Raw genomic sequence first — 22,567 nt, 5'->3', positions numbered from 1 at the left:
CCATAGTGGCTACCCTTCCTCCCGAGTAGCTAGGAAAAACACAACAACCAGTTTTCATAGCATAGAAACCAATTCATAATTCATTTGTAATGTAGTCACATCATCAATTGTGATTAAGGTTCATTATGCAATATTGAAAGAATAAGTCATTCCAATCAATGTTTTGAAAACATTTAACTTCTTTACGAAAGATTTCCATGTCCTAATTCATCAATGAGAATATCATTAACAACCCTTAACCATCATTATTAAGCATCTCTTATAGAGGAAAACATTCATAATATCATATACATATATAGGGTTTGTTACAATCTAGGTTTAATGTGGGTTTGTCCCCTCACACACATTAACCACTATTTAGACATGAACTAGAGTTCAAGAAACATGAAAAGATTACTTTTCTTTTCATTCATTAAAGAACCTTGAATGAAATTTATACTTCCAACAATAGTTTCAAAAAGTGATTTTCATTCAAAATAAGTTTTCAAAAGAGAGACATACCTTAGTTATGCTTTACGTATCTTAACAATTCACCTTCTTAGCGAAGACACCCAAAACCCTAGCTTGAGTCACTTTGAGAAGGATTACTTTGCTAACCCTAAGTTTTTGTTACAAGAATTATGTTAAGAATCATGGGTTTGATGCTAGGATGGATTAATAATGATAAAGATGTTCTCACCTTACAGTTCAAGACTTGGAGGAATGGTTTTTGTTCTTAGGGTTTTTCAAAAAGTGGAGGAGTGAATAAAATAACTGAACTATTTGTGAAAAAATTGATGTTACGGTAGCGTGTTACGGTCCCGTAACGCGTGTTACGGACTGTAACACCTCACCGTAATGTGACCAAAATTTCCAGAATGTTTGGTGAAAAAAGTTTATGTTACGGTATTGTGTTACGGTCCGTAACACGTGTTACGGTCTGTAACGCCTCACCGTAACGTGGACCAAATTCCACCAAAGACAGGTTTCAGTAACTTTGCTTGGGCTGGGTAACCTACCGTTGGAAAGATATTTCAAAGATGTATAATTTCATCAAGGAGGTGTTTTCAGATTGTCACCACATTTTCACAAAAATCGCCCAGAAGATAGACCTACCGAAACTTAAGCTAGATTAAGAGCCCTTAAGAACTTCACTAGTTGGTTTGACTTCAAAACAACTACCTTCCACCCGAATTTATCCCGAATGGATTCATATAGATAAAATATCATCTTAACACTAGATTTTTATACATTCACACCTAGTTCAAGTTTACGGGGTATTACAGCTCCGATAAAGCAAGAATTATTTTCTGGCAAGAGTAAGTCATGGTTTCGAGCTTGTGTTTATGTGTTTCTAAGAAATCATGGTACGAAGAATGGCTTTAGAAGGGTGAAAGAAAGGTTAGCGAAATCCAAATATTTTACCGGTTCAGAATGGGCTATGGTTATGTCTATATCTACAAGTTTGTGTTGTCTTGTGAAATGTTTGTGGGACCTATCAATTGCGTTAAGAGGTGGTTTTATCAAATCAGAGAATTCCAGCAAAAGCAGTTCTTTTTTCGGGGATCAGTTGTGAGAGAAATTCGAGTATGAAAATTTGGAAATTGGGACTTTTAGCGAAGTTAGAGGAAGTTTTGACTGATAAGGTGAGTGGGCGGTGATTTTAACATACTTTGTGCTATGGAGACTTCTGTGTTTTTAAACTTGGTTACCGTCAGCTTCATACCATCTTTCTTTGTTCGAGGACGAATGATTATTTGATTGGTATTTGATGTAATAACTCGTTTGATCGTTATTTCACTTTTGACCAATTTACCCTCGTTGACCTTTCCCAGAGCCATATTAGTACGATTTTGACCCGCGGGGATGGGTGGTACGGTTCCCGAGGTATTCGAGCGAGATTTATGATGACTTTTGTGAAATAAAGTCTTAAACTGAAAAACCTTTGACCAATAGTTGACTTTTGGGTAAACGTTCCCATAATCAAAATCCGACAGTTCCATTAGGTCCAGAACGTGATTTATGACTTAGTGAAGTTATACGTTTGGTTCCCAAAAGGTTTGGGTCTGATTTGAGTCATTGGTGGAGAAACAAGTTAAGTTAAAGAGTTAGAGTTGACCCCGATCAACATCAGGTCAAGATGACCTCGTATTGATGTTTTGAAAGTTCCAACAAGTTCGTATGATGATATCGGACTTGTCCGCAAGTTTTCGTGAGATTCAGAAGAGTTTCGAATAGATTTGGGTTGTGTCGCACTCATATTCGATGTTTTCGCTGTAGTTCTTTGGCCATAAAGGGTACCATATTGATCAAACAACCTTTGTTTTGTGATTTGATTGAACAATTAGATCTTTATTGTAATTACAAAGCTCTAGCAAAAAGAATCATCGTATTTTGCCTTTGTATGAGGAAGTTATGGTCATTTGAGTGAGGACAACTTTTGTTGTACCTGGTGTGTGCGCTGTAGTGGACTTCTGGTCCGCTGTAGCGAACATAGCTGCGAATAAAAAAAATCTGACTGCGTTCATTTCGTATTTTGAGCATATCTTGAGCTCTAGAGCTCCGTTTAAGGTGATTTTCACGGCATGGTTCTCGTCTCAATGAGGGGGCAAGTATCTAACCTTTATTTTGATGTTTCCTCATGTTTAATTTCATTTGTTACTGATTTCATCCGAGTTTGATTGGGAAAAATTGGGGTTTTGAACCCAAAAGTTGAAAAGTGGAAAATCATGGTTTTGAAGATCAAGATGATGGCTTTTTGAATAGGTTTTCTGGAGCTAGACTAATTAAGCTATGGGTATACTAACTTTGACTTAAATTTCTAGTTTTTCCCTTGCGAGCTCGGGGTTACCCTTTTGGGTTCGTTTTGGGGTTTCGAAATAAAGTATAGCAATATGTATATCATTGGAATCGTTTAAACTCGTAGGTACTATTTTGACATTATCGAACTTCATTTTTCAACAAAATTACAGTTTTGCCCTTATGGCTTGGGTTTGGCTATTTTGGGTCCATTTTTGGGTTTTGGGTAAATTATGACAATATGGGTATCCTTAGATTCGTATTCTAGCGTCGAATTCATATTTGATAGACGTTAATTATTTTGAGGCTCTCCAAAGAGGAAAGGCAAGGCACAAATTTGATTGTTTGTGCCTCCTGCTCGGCAACCAGGTAGGTTAAGGCTTACCTTTTGGTTATACTTCTGTTAGTGAATCATATGTAGTGTTAGTGATTGTTGGAGAAATCATGTATGCCTTCGGGTATGAAGTTGGGATGCATTCCTAGGTTGGTACTGTTGTTTGATTTTGGCGTGTTTCCTTGTTGAGATTTATTGGTTTGCTGCCACGTGTGTGATATTAGATTAGATGCTTAGTCGTCTTATCATGATTGAGATATAGCTATCCCTCACTTATCGGTTTATCTTTGATAGAGAAAAGAACTTGACTTGTTATTGATATCGAGAGATGTGTCCATGTGTGGCACGATTGATATTATATGTTGTCATCATTCATTGGTATTATGCAGTGTACTCAATCTCATCTTTCATGATACTCTGGTATGATTACTTAGTGACTCATTCATGGTTGTGAATCTGTATCTCTCAATTATTGGTTATTGACTGATGAAGAGGAAGACATTGATCTTGATCTTGATATTGGATATGTGGCACGGTTGGCATTGATATACTCTTGTTTGCACTGATATCATGCATGCATTCATACTCATATATTTGGAGTAACACACACACACACACACACACACACACACACACACACACACACATATATATATATATATATATATATATTGGCTATACTAGTGTTATGGACCGGGTTGCACGTTCTGCAACACTTGCTTGGATTGGGTTGCACGTACCATAACACTGACTGGGATCGGGTTGCACGTTCTGCAACACTGAGTTGAATTGAGCTGTGCGCTGCAGCAGGTACATGGACTCCGCGGGTGCCCCTTGGGTCATGACTGTCGAGGCGTAGATATAATCCACCCGGAGCATGTGTGTATCATGGTATTGCATTGCATTCATATTTCATTCACTCATACATCTAATTTCTGGTAGTGGTTATTTATCGTATTGTATGGTGCTCGTGAACATTGACTTCCTGGTTGGTTACTGATTTGAGATCGTCGTATGCCTGATTAATATATATTTGGGAATTGATGGATTTGAGAAGTAGAGACTTTTTCCTAGGTTGAGACTTGAGGTTACGGAGTAACATTATTGGTTGTACTAGTGTTTATGGTTGTTCTGAGGAATCGTAGGGAACTTGACAAGACTTGTGTTTAGGTGCTTCACCATAGTCTATGATTCGGTTATTGATCCTTATATGCTTTAGTTGTTATTTTTGGACTGTGTGTTATGCATACCTGATTGTGATCATATCTATTCTTCAGTTTCTTTCTTTATATGTGTTAAATAACTATTGTCGGCCTATGATGCCTACTCAGTACGTGTTGTTTGTACTGATGCTAACAAAATTTCTCATTCCTTCAGAAATGTTGCCTTTTCTCCATTGATTTTCCCCTTTTAGGAACTTCTTGAAGTTTCTTGAAATCAGAGCCATGTCATTTTTATCCTCCTTTTCTGTGGCTTTTAGTGGTGAAGATCTCTCTGGACTTACTTCTTATATTCTAGAATTCTCCAGTCCATCTGATAAGCTTTAGATTTCCCACTAGTTCATCTAGAGATATCTTCTCTATGTATTTTGCTTCCCTGATTGCTGTAACTTTTATCTTGAAGGATTTTAGTAGGGTTCGCAAGATTTTGTCTACTAAATCCTCAGTGAATATGACCTTTCCAAGTGAGGTTAACTCATTCACGAGGGAGGTGTATCGAGAGAACATCTCAGCAATTGTCTCTCCTGACTTCATCCTGAAATTTTCATAATAGGTGGAAAGCATGTCCTTCCTAAACTTTCTTACTTGACTTGCTCCTTCATGGGTTCAAGGCATCCCAAATTTTCTTGGCTGTTGCACATCTGGAGATTCTATTGTACTCGTCTGTTCTAAGCCCGCAGATTGGCACGTTCTTGGCTTTTGCATCCTTTTCGAACATCTTGTAATTCCTTTTATCATATTTAGCCTTCTCTTTTTTTATCTCTGTTCCATCTTCTCCCTTCTTTGTGGGCTATTTAGGTCCCTCAATTACCCTATCCCATAACTCTTAATCTATTGCATGTAGGTGGTCCTCCATGCGAGCCTTCAACTATTGTAGTATTGTCCTTGAATAATGGAGGCCTTCGAGTTGATTGTCCCTCACCGTGTCCTGTAGGTAGTGCAGTATTCATCATGATCTTCTCTTAAGGTGTTAGCCTCTTCAAAGAGAACCGGCTCTGATATCGCTTGTTAGGTTGCACGACCTACTTCCTATCCTATTTGATATCCAATTTTCACCTAAGGATGGAACACGTTACTTTACCTATTCTGAGCTAGCATCTTGCAGAATATAAATTGTAGGTAAGTAAAAAACAAAGTGATTTTTACGTGGAAACCACCCGACTCACAAGGGCGATAAAAACCACGACCTACACCTCTGTGGGATTCCCCAAACTCTGCTACAATGGTGAGCCTCTGTAAATTCAAGTTACAATCCCCCTAACCTAGGAACTAACCTCTAATTCCTATCTTCCTAATCAACCTTTAATTAGCAAGCAACTTTCAAGTTGACCTCCAACTTGAAGTTGAATTTACATCGTTTTGTACTAACTTGACTGCTTTTAATAAAGAGGATAAAGTACAACTCGATAGCCCAACCTAATACACGTTTTCTAGACAAGAACTGCAATTATAAATTGTATTTTACAACTTCTTCAATCGCCTTCTCATACTAGGGACACACGCCTAGATTCTGAATATTCTGGATATATGTCTTGATCGCTCAATATTGTGAAATCTCTCTTTGTGGTTGTGCAGACCTTCTTCTTGGATATTTATAACACTGAGTGCACAACAGGTCAGCAAATACAAAACCCTCTTGTTAGGGTTTATGTTGTATATGGATTCTTGTCTTGTTGAGTCCGCTTCTTGTCCTTGCAGAAGTCTTACTAATCCCAACAAATATGGCAAGGAAATCTGCATACTTTATCACCAAGTCTTTAACAAAAATCTGCAAATCCTAGTTGATGTAGGACTTGCACTGGAACATGTTCGCGAAACTGTTTCATCCACATGGTTCGTCTGCCTCTAAATCTTTGCACTGTTTGAGATGGAATTATCCCCTTCTCGCTCATTCCTGTAACTATGTCTCGATCCTGTTTTTGTGATAGATGATGGGCCATGTTGACAGACCTGTTTCATTGATCATTTGTTGCTCTGTGTCTGTCTTCTTCTTCTTAATTCAGATTTATTCCTTGCTTGAATAAATCATGTCTTCAGCCTTGTCTCACTCTGTGATTCTGATTATGTTCTTGTTCTATGTTGAAACATGTTTGCAGACCTGGTTCATATGCTTTTTCTAGTTCATATGCTTTGTCTGCAACTCTCTTTCAGCAAAATACATTGTCGGAGTCATCTTCACCTTTTCTGCTTCATGATCTCTTCTCAACCTTTCATCAACTGCACCTAATGACCCCTTCGCAATAGAAAATGTTTTCACGCTTGTTCTATTCTTTTACTGAACTGCTTTGGGACTGAGTCGTCTTCATCTCATTTAACTGGTACTTGTCTGCATCTGCTTCTTTTCCATGGAACATATCTATAGACTTCTTCTATACATCCCGTGTTTCTTGCATATCACTGTGTTCGGAATATCTTCTGAAGGCCAACCATCTGTCTAGCATTGTTTAAATTCTTTGTCTGGGCCATGTTCTAGACCTGGTTTCTTTATATTGTTGGTTCACTTTGTCAATCATAAAAACTTCACACATGACTTATGCCACCACTTTCCCCATTTGCCTTTTAGGTTTGAAGGGGGTAACTGTTGGCAGTAGGGGTCTACAAAACAAACCGAAAAATCGTGCCAATCGAAAAGACAAACCAAATAGACGAGGCTTGATTTTGTTTTGGTTTAGTGTTTCGAACAAAACCGACACTTGAATATATGATTTTAAACTATATAAAGGATTTTCTTTAAAAACATATGTCAAGAAACATCTGTGGTCCCTCATGGGATGTTGAACAAAACTCGATAGTGCATCCATTTATACTTCAATAATTCTTAATTTGCTATCAAGTGTTATGAAATGTGTTATTTGTTCTTTCATATTTATATCTCAAGATATATTAAACTTTTATATTTTCTTCAAATTTGATATGATGTATTGTCAGCAATTTTTAGAACTAAACAAAGTGTATCCGTTTTTCAATTTTATGTTGATTTTATGTTTAATTATTTAAAATTTGGTTAAGCTTGAACGCGTACATCATTAAAAGATTCTTGTTAGACTAAAAGAGTAACTACTGTGTTTCAATAGTGCATATGTTTGTAAATCATTGCTATTGATTTATTAAAACTTTATCTATAACTCCAAAAAATAAGATTGAAATAGTACTCATGTGCAAAAGAAACCGAAAAAACTAACCAAATTGATATAGTTGGTTTCGTTCGGGTTTGATAAAAACTTACCAAACCGCCTTAAGTATTCCCATAGTTGACAGCAAGGAGATAAAGTAACATTGGATTCCAGCAACAGACATACATCCAGAAATAAGGAGATAAAAGTGACATTTAAATTCATGTACTCATAAATTATTATTCATCATCCTTTGATGAAATTGACCATCCCCAACATAAAGGAATGCTGCACAATGACAACAAGATCAATACTACAACTTCTCTACCTAAGCTACAGGACTTGCCTGAACATTTGAGGCATCGAAAGAATGTAAAAAGTACAAAAACTCGCATGTCTTCCATCCATCGCACTTCCTTTTGACAATAGGAAAATTGTTGAACATTACCATAAGGCCTTGCATGCATTTTAGTGCCTTTTAAGTTCTTTTAATCTACATACACCCAGGTAAGCAACAACTACTGATTAACTTAATAAAATAACCATCAAATATTACTAGCAGTTGACGCCACATTGACCTCTTGCAACAGTTTTTGTCCCGTCAGATGAGAAGGGATCAATGCGCACCCATAGCAATGAGAATATAGACACAAGAAGAACGGACCAGACAATAACAATGGTAGGTGTACGATTTTTCCGTCCCAGTAGACCTTTAAGGAAAGGATAAAAGTGGACAATGGCCCAAAAGGCGAAGAACAACCTTCCAAACAGAGGACCCCATGACTGGTATCCGCTATTAATGGCATATGAAACACCAGCCACTATTCCTACCATGTGTACAATAAGGATTGTAGTTGGAGGAATAATGAGAGATGTTCATTTGAACATATAAACCTCTGCAAAGTCTCTATCCTCGTTAGATGCCTTTGACGTGACTGTGAAGTTGGGGTCAATCCCAGCAAGGACTTTTAGTAGACCTTGAAAGACAGCAAACAGGTGAGCAGATGTACCACCATAACCCAGAACTATTCATTTCTCCACCAGTCTTCAATGCTCACACCACTCCACCTAAGCTCCAGTATACCAGTTGCGAATATGGAAAGGAAAAGAAGAATAAACCACATACCAGCATAGTTGCTTATCTAAAGGAATAATTAAAATAGATACATTAAAACATAATTATGAAGGACTATTAGAGAAGGTACATAAATTGTAGGAAAGAAATAATCAAGATATCAGGTGATGTACGATAGTAATCCACATGCAGATAAAGTTATTGTATTGATATCTATGGATCAGATTAAAGCCATTGAATGTGTAAATATCACTAGAGGGCAAAATTTCCACCAGAGTAGGTCTAAAAGAGACCTTCGCTTGAATAATGGAATCTTGTCCTCTTTCTATCTTAAGAGAAATAAAATAAATGTTGAATGATAAGATCTTAACCACCTTGACCCACAAATATAAGTAGATTGGCTAGATCTTAGTCGCCTTGCCCTACTACTAAAAATTCAATTTCGTTTGGTATGCAAATGAATCCAGAAAATGAAGATTACTCAGAAGAAATCATCACTCTAGGATGGCAATAGGCACTTCTTCATAGGTTAGCTTTTCTGTTATTTGCACATCGGCTATCGGGACAATATTGGTGGGATCTCCAATGCACTTGCGGAGCATCGAAACGTGGAAAAATGGGTGGACTAATTCAAGCTCCGAAGGTAGATCCAATTCATAGGCTACCTGACCCACCTTGCGAATGATTTTGTAGGGTCCAATGTATCTGGGACTTAGCTTCCCTTCCTTACCAAATCTCATCACCCCTTTCATGGGTGACACTTTAAAAAATACCCAATCATTAATTTGAAATTCCAAGTCTCGTCGGCAGTTGTCCGCATAGGACTTTTGGCGACTTTGAGCTGTCGACAACCAATCTTGGATCACCTTAACTTTTTCTATTGCTTGTTGGATCAATTCAGGGCCCAATAATTGTGCTTCTCCTATTTTGAACCATCCGATTGCAGATCTGCATTTCCTTCCATATAAAGCTTCATATGGAGCCATTTGTATACTTGAATGGTAGCTATTGTTGTATGCGAACTCAATAAGGGGTAAGTGGTCATCCCAGCTACCACCGAAATCCAACACACACGCCCGTAGCATATCTTCTAAAGTTTGAATGGTACGCTCGGCCTGCCCATCAGTTTGCGGATGAAATGCCGTGCTAAACTTCACTTACGTGCCCAAACCTTCCTGAAAAGATTTCCAGAACTTAGTTGTAAACTGTGCTCCTCTATTTGTGATAATAGATAATGGGATTCCATGGAGTCGCACAATTTCTTTGAGATACAACCTTGCATAGTCTTCCGCAGAGTATGTGGTCCTAACTGGAAGAAAATGGGCTGCTTTCATCAGCCTATCCACGATCACCTATATAGAGTCATGTCTGCCACGGGAACGAGGAAATCCCATGATGAAATTCATGTTGATCACTTCCCATTTCAAGGTGGGTATCTCTATTGCTTGTAATAAGCCTCCTGGCTTCTGATGTTCAACTTTTACGTGTTGGCAATTTGGACATTGTGTTACGAATTCTGCTATGTCTCTCTTCATGCCATCCCACCAGTATATCATCTTGAGATCATGATACATTTTGGTTGCACCTGGGTGAATAAAATATCGAGAGCAATGTGCTTCTTCTAAAATTCGTCGACGCAATTCCGCCACATTCGGCATACATAACCTGCCTCGGTACCTGAGAATCCCATCCATGGAAACTTCAAACGGAGACTTTTCTTTCCCATGAGATGCGTCTCTATAACGACACAACTGAGGATCTTCATACTGCCATTCCTTCACTTCCGTATCCAAGGACGAGGTTGTGGAATCATTGATACTAATCCCTGCATCACCTGAATCAACTACACGTACTCCCAGATTAGCTAATCGGTGAAGTTCTTGAACCATCTCTTACCTTTCCGGAGGGACTTCACATAAACTGCCCATTGATCGGCGGCTAAGCGCATCGGCTACTACATTCACCTTCCTGGGGTAGTATAAAATGTTAATATCATAATCTTTTAATAATTCTAACCACCGCCTCTGTCACAGGTTCAACTCCTTTTGCTTGAAGATGTACTGAAGACTTTTGTGATCTGTATAGATATCAACGTGCACACCGTACAAATAATGTCTCCACATTTTTAAGGCATGAATGACCACAGCTAGTTCGAGGTCATGAGTTGGGTAATTATTTTCATGTCTCCGCAATTGCCTCGAAGAATATGTAATGACCTTACCACGCTGCATCAATACGCATCCCAATCCAACACCGGAAGCGTCATAATACACAACATAACCATCTGACCCTTCCGGAAACATTAAAACTGGAGCTGAGGTCAATCTGTCCTTCAACTCTTGGAAGCTGCGCTTACAAGCATCGTCCCATTGAAATTTAGCTGACTTCTGGGTTAGCTTCGTCAATGGGGCCGAAATAGATGAAAATCCCTCTACGAATCTTCGATAATAACCTGCCAAACCCAGAAAACTACGAACCTCTGTAGGCGTCATAGGCCTTGGCCAAGTCTTCACCGCTTCAATTTTCTGAGTATCGACTCGAATGCCATCATCTGAAATAACATGGGCCAGAAATGTCACAGAATTTAGCCAGAACTAGAACTTTGAAAACTTCGCATAGAATTTCCGGGCTCGAAGAATGCCAAGAACAATTCGCAAATGATCTGCATGTTCTGATTCTGTGCGAGAGTACACCAGAATATCATCGATAAACACTACCACGAAGGAATCCAAGAGTGGCCTGAATACATCGTTCATCAAGTTCATAAATACAGCCGGAGCATTAGTCAACCCGAATGACATTACTCGGAATTCATAGCGGCCATATCTCGTTCTGAAAGATGTTTTGGGAACATTTGCTTCTCTAACTCTCACTTGATGATAACCCGACCTCAAATCTATTTTGGAAATCCACTTGGCACCTTGCAACTGGTCGAACAAGTCATCAATCCTTGGAAGAGGATATTTGTTCTTTATCGTCAATTTGTTCAGTTGCCTATAATCGATGTACATTCGCAGGGAACCGTCTCTCTTTCTCACAAACTAGACCGGTGCTCCCCACGGTGATGAACTGGGTCTAATAAATCCCTTCTCAAGCAAGTCCTTCAACTGCGCCTTTAGCTCCTTTAATTCTACCGGGGCCATTCGATAAGGAGGAATAGAAATAGGCTTGGTGTCCAACAACACATCAATGGAGAAGTCAATCTCTCTTTCTGGTGGAAGGCCTGGAAGTTCATCCGGAAACACATCTGGGACTTCATTCACTACCAAAACTAACTGGAAAGTTGGCGGCTTTGCCTCGGTATCATGAAACCGGACTAAGTGATAAACATAACCCTTGGCTATCATCTTTCTTGCCTTGAGGTAAGAAATAAACCTGCCCTTTGGAGATGCTATATTACCCTTCCATTCAAGCACGGGCTCTCCCGGAAATTGGAATCGGACCACTTTTGTGCGGCAATCAACATTTGTATAACACGATGCCAACCAATCCATACCCATGATTACATCAAAATCTACCATTTTTAGCTCAATCAAGTCAGCTTTGGTCTGACGATTACATACCATCACGACACAATTTTTGTACACTTGTCTTGCTATCACGGGATCACCAATCGGAGTGAGTACCTCAAAGGGTCTAATTGACTCGGGTTTCACCCCAATAGAACCAGTAACATATGGAGTAATATAAGAGAATGTAGAACCCGGATCTATCAATGCATACACATCACGGGAGAATATAGACAATATACCTATAACTACATCCAGAGAGGACTCGAGATCCTGCCGTCCGGCTAAAGCATATACATGGGGCTGAGTGGCACCTGAAGTAGATGCTGCCCCTCGGCCTCTGCCTCGGCCTACTGTTATCTGAGGAGTCTGCCCTGCCGGGCGTATTGATGAAGAGCCAGCTGCTGAACCTGTAGGCTGAACTCCAACTCTGCCACTCATCGACGGGCAATCCCTCATCATATGCCCTACCTGACCACAAGTATAAGAGGCATCCGAACCCTGACGACACTGTCCGGAATGTAATCTGCCGCATTGGTTGCATCGCGGCACTGGGGGTCTCCTCTGACTATAATTTTCCCTGAGCTGGGAATCTGAAGCCCTCGAACTCTGGCCCTGTCCTGAACGGAAAGAGCGATCAAATCTCCTACCAGTGAATCGAAGAGGTGCACTTGTCACTGACTGGCCTGAGTACCCATAATATGTCTGCCTTGATCCCCCTCTATGTTCACTGCTAGCTCCTATGGATCTGGCCCTCTTGACTTATCTTCTATCGACATCACGGTCACCTCTTTGTTGTTGTTGTCGCCCCTCCAAATTCTGTGCATGGGCCTGTATTCGGGAAATATCCATCCCGTCTTGCAAGGAAGCTGTCAAACAATCTCTGAATAAATGTGGCCCTAGGACACTTACAAATCTATATACCCGATCCCCCATGTCGGCCACAATAGCCGGGGCCTATCTAGCCAAAGAATTAAATTGCAGGCTATACTCCCGGGCACTCTTGTTTCCTTGCTTCAAATTCAGAAATCTATCTGCTTTAGCTCGGCGGACCTCGGGTGGAAAATAGTGACGAATAAAAGCATCCACAAACTCTTGCCAAACCGGAGGAGGCGCGTTCTCTCCTCTTGACAATACCCAATTGTTGTACCATAACACCGCCACATCCCGGAGTCTATACGATGCCAACTCCACGGATTCGGTCTTGGAGGCATGGACAATCTTCAATGTCCTTAACATCTCATCTACGAAACTTTGCGGATCCTCATCCGGCTTAGACCCGAAGAATTTCGGAGGATTTAAACTCATAAAATCACGGGCCTTGGTACTTGCTGCCCGGTCACATGAACCCACATTTTGTCGTTGTGCCTATGTGGAAACCAATTGTGTCAATAGCTGGATGGCCTCAGTCATTTGTTGACCCGAAGCAGCCGGTGGAGAAATTGGAGCTGGGGCTCCTCCTTGTTCTCTCACATTGGGCGGGGTAGAGGAAGTATTAGATGGGGCCTCGTTATGCAATTCGCCTTCATCTATATTCACCGGAGGCTCTCTTTCTACCCGCCTCTTCGCCGTAGTCTTGCCCTTCTGGGCGGCTCTAACCTTTCCCTTTGGCGGCATTATGAAATCATAACGCACTATTAGGGAGGATAAAATCTTATACATGGCTCTATCGTACGATCCTATAGAAGAAAGAGGGTCAATTGTTTTTCTAAATGCCCTATAGCCTCTTGTTTATTGATGTGGCGCGCAACACACCATAAACAAGACTCTACTAGACACGGCTCGTAGACACTTCCTAGGACTGAACTGCTCTGATACCACTTTTGTCACGACCCAGCTAGGGGCTGCGACGGGTACCTGGGGCTAACCACCGAGCACCGCTCGCTCTGTCGCTCATTTACTCATTTAATGCTCTTTTTATCATCTTTATACTCATAGCGGAGGAAAATCATATTTCGTATGAAAACATAAAATACTTTCATGTACATGTGCCCTTAGGCTATCAAAATAATATAGATATGTATACAGTAGTGATCTCGTGAGACCATCTAACCCGCACTGCGTATCTACGAGCCTCTACTGGAGTGCTGAACAGCGGGACGGGACAAGACCCCGTCGTGCCCAAAAAAATACATATACATGGCTATATATACACAAAAGAATAATCATAAGCACCTCCGGGACAATGGAGGGCTTCCAATCAACTGACAGCTACTACGGATCTGGATCGAGCTCTCCTCCCTGTCTACTTGTGGGCATGAACACAACGTCCAAAGAAAACGGACGTCAGTACGAATATTGTACTGAGTATGAGAGGCATAAACAATGAAATAAAACAATGCTGTAAAGAAGATATCAATATAGGACATCTGAATCTAACTGTCAAGTATAAAGAAAACAAGTCATGCTGTCATACTCATGCTCATCATCTTACCATATATGCATCATGTATAAACTGCCCGTCCATATCGGATCGGTGTGATAATCATAACATGAGCCTGCGTCCAGGCCTCCCGCGTCCGGGGTAACATCTCATGCCGCCCATTAGTGGTGTCTGCCCATTCCATTTGGCCATGGTGTATCATATAGCTGCCCACCTTGGCGGTGACTGCCCGGCCAATTAAGCGTGGTGTAATAGTAGTATCATCATATGCTTATCACAATATGCTTAGCTTATCATCATACATACATAAGGCTCAAGATCAACCACACTCTATCGGGGTGACGTAAGGTCGTGATCCCCCGATTGCATTATGGAACAATCATTGACATCCTGCCTCACCTCGAAGGAATTAGCATATGAGGTGAGTGTAAGCAATAAATAACATCATTAGACTTTCTATACTTTAACTCATTACCTTGTGTAGCTAACTATAGACATAGGCTCGTGGATAAGAAAGTAGTTACACTATAGGATTCATGCCATTAGAAAGAACGGACTAGCCTCACATACCTTTCTCGTTTAACCAAACTAGCGTTCGTTAATTCTCCTTCAATGTCACGCCTCTACCTTCAAAAGAGGATTCGTACTAACGGTAGTTAATCAACTATAAGAACGCACTACTATTTCTAGAGACAATTGGGCAGCACTTCCTCTGTTCATACTACTTTTCCCATATTTCATATCAACTTCCAACACCCACAACAACAATTACAATATAGCAATCAACAATCATCATTCATATACAATGACCATGATCCACCATTTCTCTTCATTTTTCCCACATTTATGGTTTTGGGTTCGCTATCATATTTTATCATGTATCACACTTATCTCATGGTCTACATGTCATTTATAACGTATTTATACTCACAACACAGTATCATTCATGATTCAATTCAACTACCATTCACTCATGGCACTATTCACTCATTTATGACCCATTTGCTATGCTTTTCTACAATTCCGGTATCTTAACCTTTCAATACCTTAAACAACATGAAATGGTCACGAAACTTACCTTAGATGATGGTTGAACAAGCTTTGAATGGATTTACTCCTCTAGCACCAAAACCCTACTTCACTCCTTTTGGGTTTTCTTGAGAAGGATGAACTTTAATGTGATTCTCACACTTAATTTCGTGGGTCTCATGTAATTGATCACCATTCTCCCATGTGTTCTTGTAATTGAAAAGTAGAGAGTATTCTAGGAGTTTCTAGAGAGAAATATCTTGAATATGGAATGATTTGAATGAGCATGGGCCTCTTTTTTAATGACTTAAAATCTATTCCGGAATGAACAGTGACTGAGGTGTACAGTGGTCGTAAACCCACTTTACGGGCCGTATTCTGGTTTACGGTCCGTCCTTCGTGACCGTATTTAAGCATATCAAAACCAGAAAGGCATGCTGGAGATCATGGCAACTTACGACTCAGTTTACGGGCCGTATTTCGATTTACGGTCCGTATTCCAAGTCGTTTTTAACCATTTGAAACATTTGACAGAAAGTTGAAATTTTTGAAAGGTTGGAGGACGATAGCAGTTTACGGGTCGTATTCCACTTTACGACCAATTGGGTCAAAGTGCAAACCTGCAACTTTTCATTGTACGTTCGCGGGGAAATTTCTGAGGTGTAACATACACATTATTATATTGTAAAGTGTTATTTTTCCAGTCAATGATGTACCTAACCTGGAGGACCTGAGATCCTATGTTACAATACTGGCAGATTGCCAACCACACATCTAAGGCTTCCACTTGGTGCCAAATTCAAATATCCTGATATATGGAGTAGAGTTAGAAGAAAAGTTGAAAGAAGTTGGATAATTGACAAATGTAACACCTTTTCATCGGAGGCAGACTCACACTCATCAATGGTGTTTTAGATAGCCTACCCACCTATCTTATGTCACTGTTCTCGATTTGAGGAAAGTTGTTGAAACAGATTGATGTAGGAGGAACTTTCTGGAAAATCAGCAAAACTCATAAATTTCACTTGGTTAAATAAAAGGCAATAACACAACCAAAGTCACAAGGTGACTTGGGGATAAGAGACCTTACAACCCAAAGAGCATGTTAATGAAATGGCTATAGAGGTAATCACAAGAGGATCAAGCTCTTTGGAAGGAGGTGGTGAGTGCGAAACATGGCAGTAAGAATCACATGAGTACCAAAGTATCAACGAAAACATATGATGGAGGTCCTTAGACGTGTATCAGTATGCTAAGGGGGAAATGTTTCCACAAATGCAAGTTTAAGGTAGGCGATGGAGCAAATATAAAGTTTCGGGAAAATAGATGGCTGAGGGAATCTACATTACAAGCTGATTATCCTAATCTCTATTCCACAAGTCAACATTTAACCATTTCACAAAACAAAACTGATAACACTTGGATTTTCTCAACTCGGGAGAAATATACAAGACTGCAGCTGCAAGAGTGCCTTAATCTATTGGAAAGGCTAGGGAAATTTTCAATCAATGACCAGACACCAGACAAGCTTACTTGGGGTGATAAAGAAGATGATAAATACTCTATGAAGGTAGGATACTCTTCCCTGTATGCTCAAAATGAAATGGTAGTCAATTGTCCATGGAAGTTAATTTGGAAGACTAGGTTACCCCTAAAGGTGATTTGCTTTAGCTAGATAGCCCTCTCTGAAGCATGCCTCACTGATTTTGATGGCACATCAACTCCAAATTACATCCTTAATGATAGATTTTTAGCAAATCTTTAGTTGGATCAACCTTTCCCGTGTTAGCTCCCCTGCAGCCTTTTTGGACTTTGTTAGTTCCTTAACTTTAGACTAGACCTTTTTTAATAGGGCTAACATCTTCTTTTTGTATTTATCTTGCACTGTAAATTTTGCATCCTCTTGATGTCTTATTTAAATTTCATTACTTAATTAAAGGAAAAGTAGACTATTTTTAAGCTGGATATCAACCCACTGGAACCCTCCTATGAGCTTGAGACTGGCAAAGTGAACAGGCTCATTAAGACAGAATTTAAGAAAAATAATTGCTTTTGAATTATTTACAATTCAAGATAAGCTTAGAAGACAACGTGAAAAAGAAATAATTGTATTCTACTTACTTTCCCTCACTTCTTTTTGAGAAGGTACTTACTTTCCCTGACTGTTTCCAACGTTTTTATTCTTCACCATCAAACCCTTTCCAAGGGAATCATTAGCTCAATAGCTATCTATTTGCAAACCTAGTACATTCAACTCTTTTTAATAGGATTAGTAGGATTAGTAATTACTCCATTCATCTAGTTTTGGTATAGCTATTAGAAACAAATAAGTGTATCCTCGAGCAAAAATGAAACTGTTCACTTACCTCAGGAACAATAAATTTCCCTGTTAGAAGACAGATAGCAGGAAGAATGCAATAAGCAAGCAACGAAATTGATGTGATGGGATAAACAATGGTGTTAATATATGCTAATCTCTCCAGAAGCTTTAGTTTCCCCTTGTAGCCATACCATATAGGGCAATGCCTACTCAACATAATTTCAACAGATCCCAAGGCCAACCGAAGTGCTTGGTTTAAACGATCAGAAAGATTGATGGGTGCAGACCCTTTAAATGTTGGCCAAGGAGGCATACAATATATTGAAATCCATCCGCGCGTATGCATCTTAAAGCCAGTCAAAATATCTTCGGTGACAGATTCGTAAATCCACCCAATCTAATAGCAAATATCAAAGTTAAACCAATAAGTACCTAACAAAAATAATTCAACAAATCTGAGCAAAACATATTAAAATAAAGAAATAAATTGTGGTACATCTTTTCCCCATTCAGTTTTGTCCTCATACCCACAAATAATAACATGGATTGCTTCTTTCAAAAGAGTTGAAGGATTAGTAGAAGGAGGAATGCCTCCATGTTCCATAAAGGTAGCAGCAATAAATACTGGAGACGAACCAAAGCGTTTCTCTAACCTCTTCTGTGACATTAACAGTGACCTCTCTTCATCACATCCTGAGATGAAAAGCAATACAGTCAACAAAAAGCATCATGATGAAATTATTTGTAAATTAGCAGCGCATGAGCAAAAGATAGGTAAAACAAACTGATGACTGGAGTTGGAGGATGGACAACTTGTCCATAAACAACAGAGTTGTCAAGAATTAGAGATTTGAATAGTATGTGTCTAGTTTAACAGAGTAGTGACATTAGAGGGACGGGCAGACAACATAGAAATGCCAAATTTGTTAAATCAGAAATGGTTCCATATGTGGTGAAAAGAACCCTAGGATACAAGAAAGGACATTTAAATCTTAAAAATATTTCCCCATTTATCTTTAATTGGGTATAGTTAAGTAGTTAGAAGCTTCAGAACCATGTCATATAAATTTACCAGAGAGTAAAGAACAATTCTCTAAGTGTAAGGACATACCTTCTGCACCTACTTCAATATCTTCCATATTGAACATTGGCATAGTAGATTTAGTTCTTTTTGGTGCCCTCTTCTCATCAAGGTATTTCTTGTTTCCCTTCTTACATGAGCCACAACAGCTCTTGACAATGATGTTCGGCTCCAAATCAACCTCAGTTAATACAGGATCATATCCATACAATGCTTGCCTGTTAAAGCAGCATCCAATTTCCACATACATTGGACCCTGAAGACCATCCAACCCTTTCAATTTGATCTAGAAAACAACAACGTAATAAATTGAGCAGTTGCAACCATAAAAAGTAATAAAAATGATGAAAATTTAAGAGACTCCTACATCAAAGAACACAATATTCCGATTAGCATATCGATCGTGCAAGTCAATGCCATCAAAACGTTGAGGAAGCTGAACAAAGCATGTCTTCTTTGAAAGAACAGGATCCATGAAGAAGCACATAGCTTCTTTAATTGCTTTGCTATTGTTGAAGTAGTGATCACAATCCACATTCAAAAGATATGCTCCATTGGTAAGTACGATAGAAACTCTGATCTGTAGAAAAATTAAAATGGGTGCATACATGAAAAAACCTTCAAACTATAAATTAAATTGATTAAGATGTTATAAGACTTTCAACATAATCAATAAGCGATATGACGTATTATACCTATAACAATTATGTAAATCATAAAAGTCAACTATTTAAGCTATAAACTAAATACTGAGCTCAAAATAGTTGCAAATAAATCTTATTGTGATCATCAATTGATTACCATAGCATTCATAGCTCCGGCTTTCATGTGGTGCTAGAAACCTGGGTGCTTCTCACGAGAAACATAAACCATACGAGGAAGTTCATTTCCATCTATATCAAGGCCTCCACTGTGCCCCAGAAAGACCTACATCCACAAAAAACAAATGATTGAAAATAGTAAAAGTAGGAAGGAGCATAAAATTCCATGAATCAGGAACGTCATCAGTACCTGGATCATTCCTGGATGATCCCTAGAGTTATTTCCAGGCCAAGGGTTTCCATCCTACATTGTCCAACCTTCTCCCAGCATTCTTTGCGCTTTTGCAACGAGTGTGTTAATTCAAATTTTGAACTCTTCATATTCTCTCTGCAAAGAAGACTTTTAGAATTATTATAGTAAAATAAAATGGTTTGCAGTTTCAACCAGATAAATCCTAGTTCAGATGGAGCTTGACACTTTCTCTAACTTGTAGTTTTGCTTCTTATTGATGTATTCAATATTCAAATAATCAATAAAAGCTTCTTCTTAAAGTAATTTTACAGCTTTCTACAACCATGAAAAACATAGTGTAATCTAGAACATTAGAACTAATAATAGTGCAAAGCAACTCTGGACGTATGAACTCCAAGTTACTAAATCAACAAACACGTAAATTTCATTGCCTACCTTCATTGCCCTGCGTTTTTTCACAAAAGAAGGCTGAATCGTGTCCTTCAAATAATCTATCCTTTGAGCAAAATATAACTCAAGGGCCCGAGGCTCAATGTTGAACTTCTTGCAGAAGGGAACCCATTTCCTTACAAACTCTACAGTCTCAGATAGGGCTTCAAAAGTTAGCATTGCAGAACCATCATCTGAAACATAACATGAGACATTGTCAATAGGGTAATCCACAGCAAGGATGGACAATACGGTATTCGCAGTAATCAGAGGAGGTTATTTCATTGGATCCACTGTACTGACGAAAACATCAATAGGTACTAACTACTAACTGTGAAGGTTCTCCTTCTCTATCATATCTGATAAAATAATAAAGACAAATTAGATGTAAATGAAGACTAGACAAGGATTGGAAATCCCATGCTGATACAATTTCACCACGAGAGTATTTTAACAACTTACCATAAAGCCAGCCTGTAAAGATATGTCTCACGATTGATGGGCGACCATTTTAGAAACTGATCCAGACGCTAGGATGCAGCAAACCAAACTTCACAGATAACTGACACTAACCACAAAGTATAGGCATCATTCACTGGATGAGTTAGACGGTATTGCATGAAAAGCCCATGATAATTAACCAGAGTATGATTATAACGCAATATGGGGTAAGGTGAGATGAAGGAATAGGCACCAGACGACTAAGAGGATGGCGAGCATCATTAGGCCTATCCAAGGAATAAAAAAAATAGTCACATATTTGAGTATCTTAACTCTTGCCATCACACCTTTTACAATGATGAAACAACAGGAAAATAAATTTTGCCCAAGAGAAATTCACTAATCAATAAAGAGCTACTTTGGGATAATTAAATGGAAAATAATTTAACTTTCTCTTTCCTAACTAATAAATGCATGCAATGATCTGATAGAGAGGAGTAAAGTTGCATAATCATTATTTTTTAGAAGGTAAGCAGAATAAAGTTGGATAAACAAGGATACTCCAAACATTTGTACAAAAATAATTGCTCAAATATTTCTCAGGTTGAGCTAAATATATAAAACACAGTTCTAATAGTTCCCTCAATTTTTCAGTTAATAGATAAGTTGCTCACATTTGGAATTCCTCTCCATTTGATCTTATCCTTTCAATGTCTCCCTTCCCTTCTGTGTATATGTTGTTCATATGCATTGTATTCTGCTCTCGTTTTAGTTTCCAGCCTTCTAATCTCTCTTTCCAATCAACGCTTCCAAGCCCATAGGAATTCAAGTCCTTTGAGGAATCCACAATCCTCACAAGAACTAGTAAAACATATAAAATAGTCTTCTCAGAAGAAAAAGGAATGAAAGGATTTCATTATGGTCATCTAATGGAGATATTGAAACAACTTGTACCTGGAAATCTAGGATCCACATAAGGCAAGGATATCTGCTTGTCTATTGGACCTAGAGGTCCCCACATACTTCTTATAGATAGTGTGGCATCAGAATCTCACCAGATACCTAAGATCAAATATACTTTCTTAAGTTCAATAAAATTCAAAATAAAAGAAAATCAGAAAATTTATGACACATTTACTCACAGATCATGTGTCTCGTGTGACACTCCAAATTTCATAAGATACCCAAGATCAATCATGTTTTGAGAAGCTCAATAAATTAAAAAACAAAACAAAATAAAGAAAAAAGTTTATAATCATTTGCCTACTTGATGCAAGCCCACTTGCCTCAAGGCCATTTATAAGGAGCCAAGCCCGGGAACTTCAACACTTGAAAAGCCTATTCATGAAGCGGGAGGCTCTTGAGTATACTTTTGATGAACACCTTGGATTCCAAGTCCATTTGTTGATGAATATTGCATGGGGAGAAGAAGAGGAAATGGGAAGTTACCACAAAGGCTAAAAGATGAAGAGTTGGCTATTCTTGCAAAGGAGATTTCAAGATTTTGAAGAAAGAAAAATAGCCAAACAAGGCCCTTGTCTCATTAAGGGTGTTTATGTCATTTTTCTATCTTTTATTTTCTAGCATAAGTATAAATAGTTCTCTTCTTCTTTATGGAAGACTTAGACTATTTTGATTATTGATAATTGATATTGTAAAACTCTTGAGAGTTGAGAGCTTGTGAAACCTTTGATTGAGTGATTGTTGAGAGGATTGGTTATTAGGGATTCCAAATCCCTCTTGGTCATCCTAAGAATTTGGTGTCTCTTTTGTTCTTAATTTAGAGGTCTTAGTTTTCTATAACTTTGGTTGCTAAATTAGGTCTTAAGTTGTGTCAAATT

The 22,567-nt window shown here is 38.8% G+C and overlaps 1 pseudogene; it reads right to left on the bottom strand.

Annotated features, from left to right (window-relative positions):
* Positions 1–7,930: 7,930 nt before the first annotated feature.
* On the bottom strand, positions 7,931–21,875 carry LOC132607860 (cellulose synthase A catalytic subunit 1 [UDP-forming]-like; annotated as a pseudogene).
* Between the last annotated feature and the right edge of the window lie 692 nt (positions 21,876–22,567).

Source organism: Lycium barbarum, chromosome 8 (genome assembly GCF_019175385.1).
Source record: "Lycium barbarum isolate Lr01 chromosome 8, ASM1917538v2, whole genome shotgun sequence".
In the NCBI taxonomy this organism is placed as follows: Eukaryota; Viridiplantae; Streptophyta; class Magnoliopsida; order Solanales; family Solanaceae; genus Lycium; species Lycium barbarum.
This window is presented reverse-complemented; position numbering and strand designations above follow the sequence as displayed.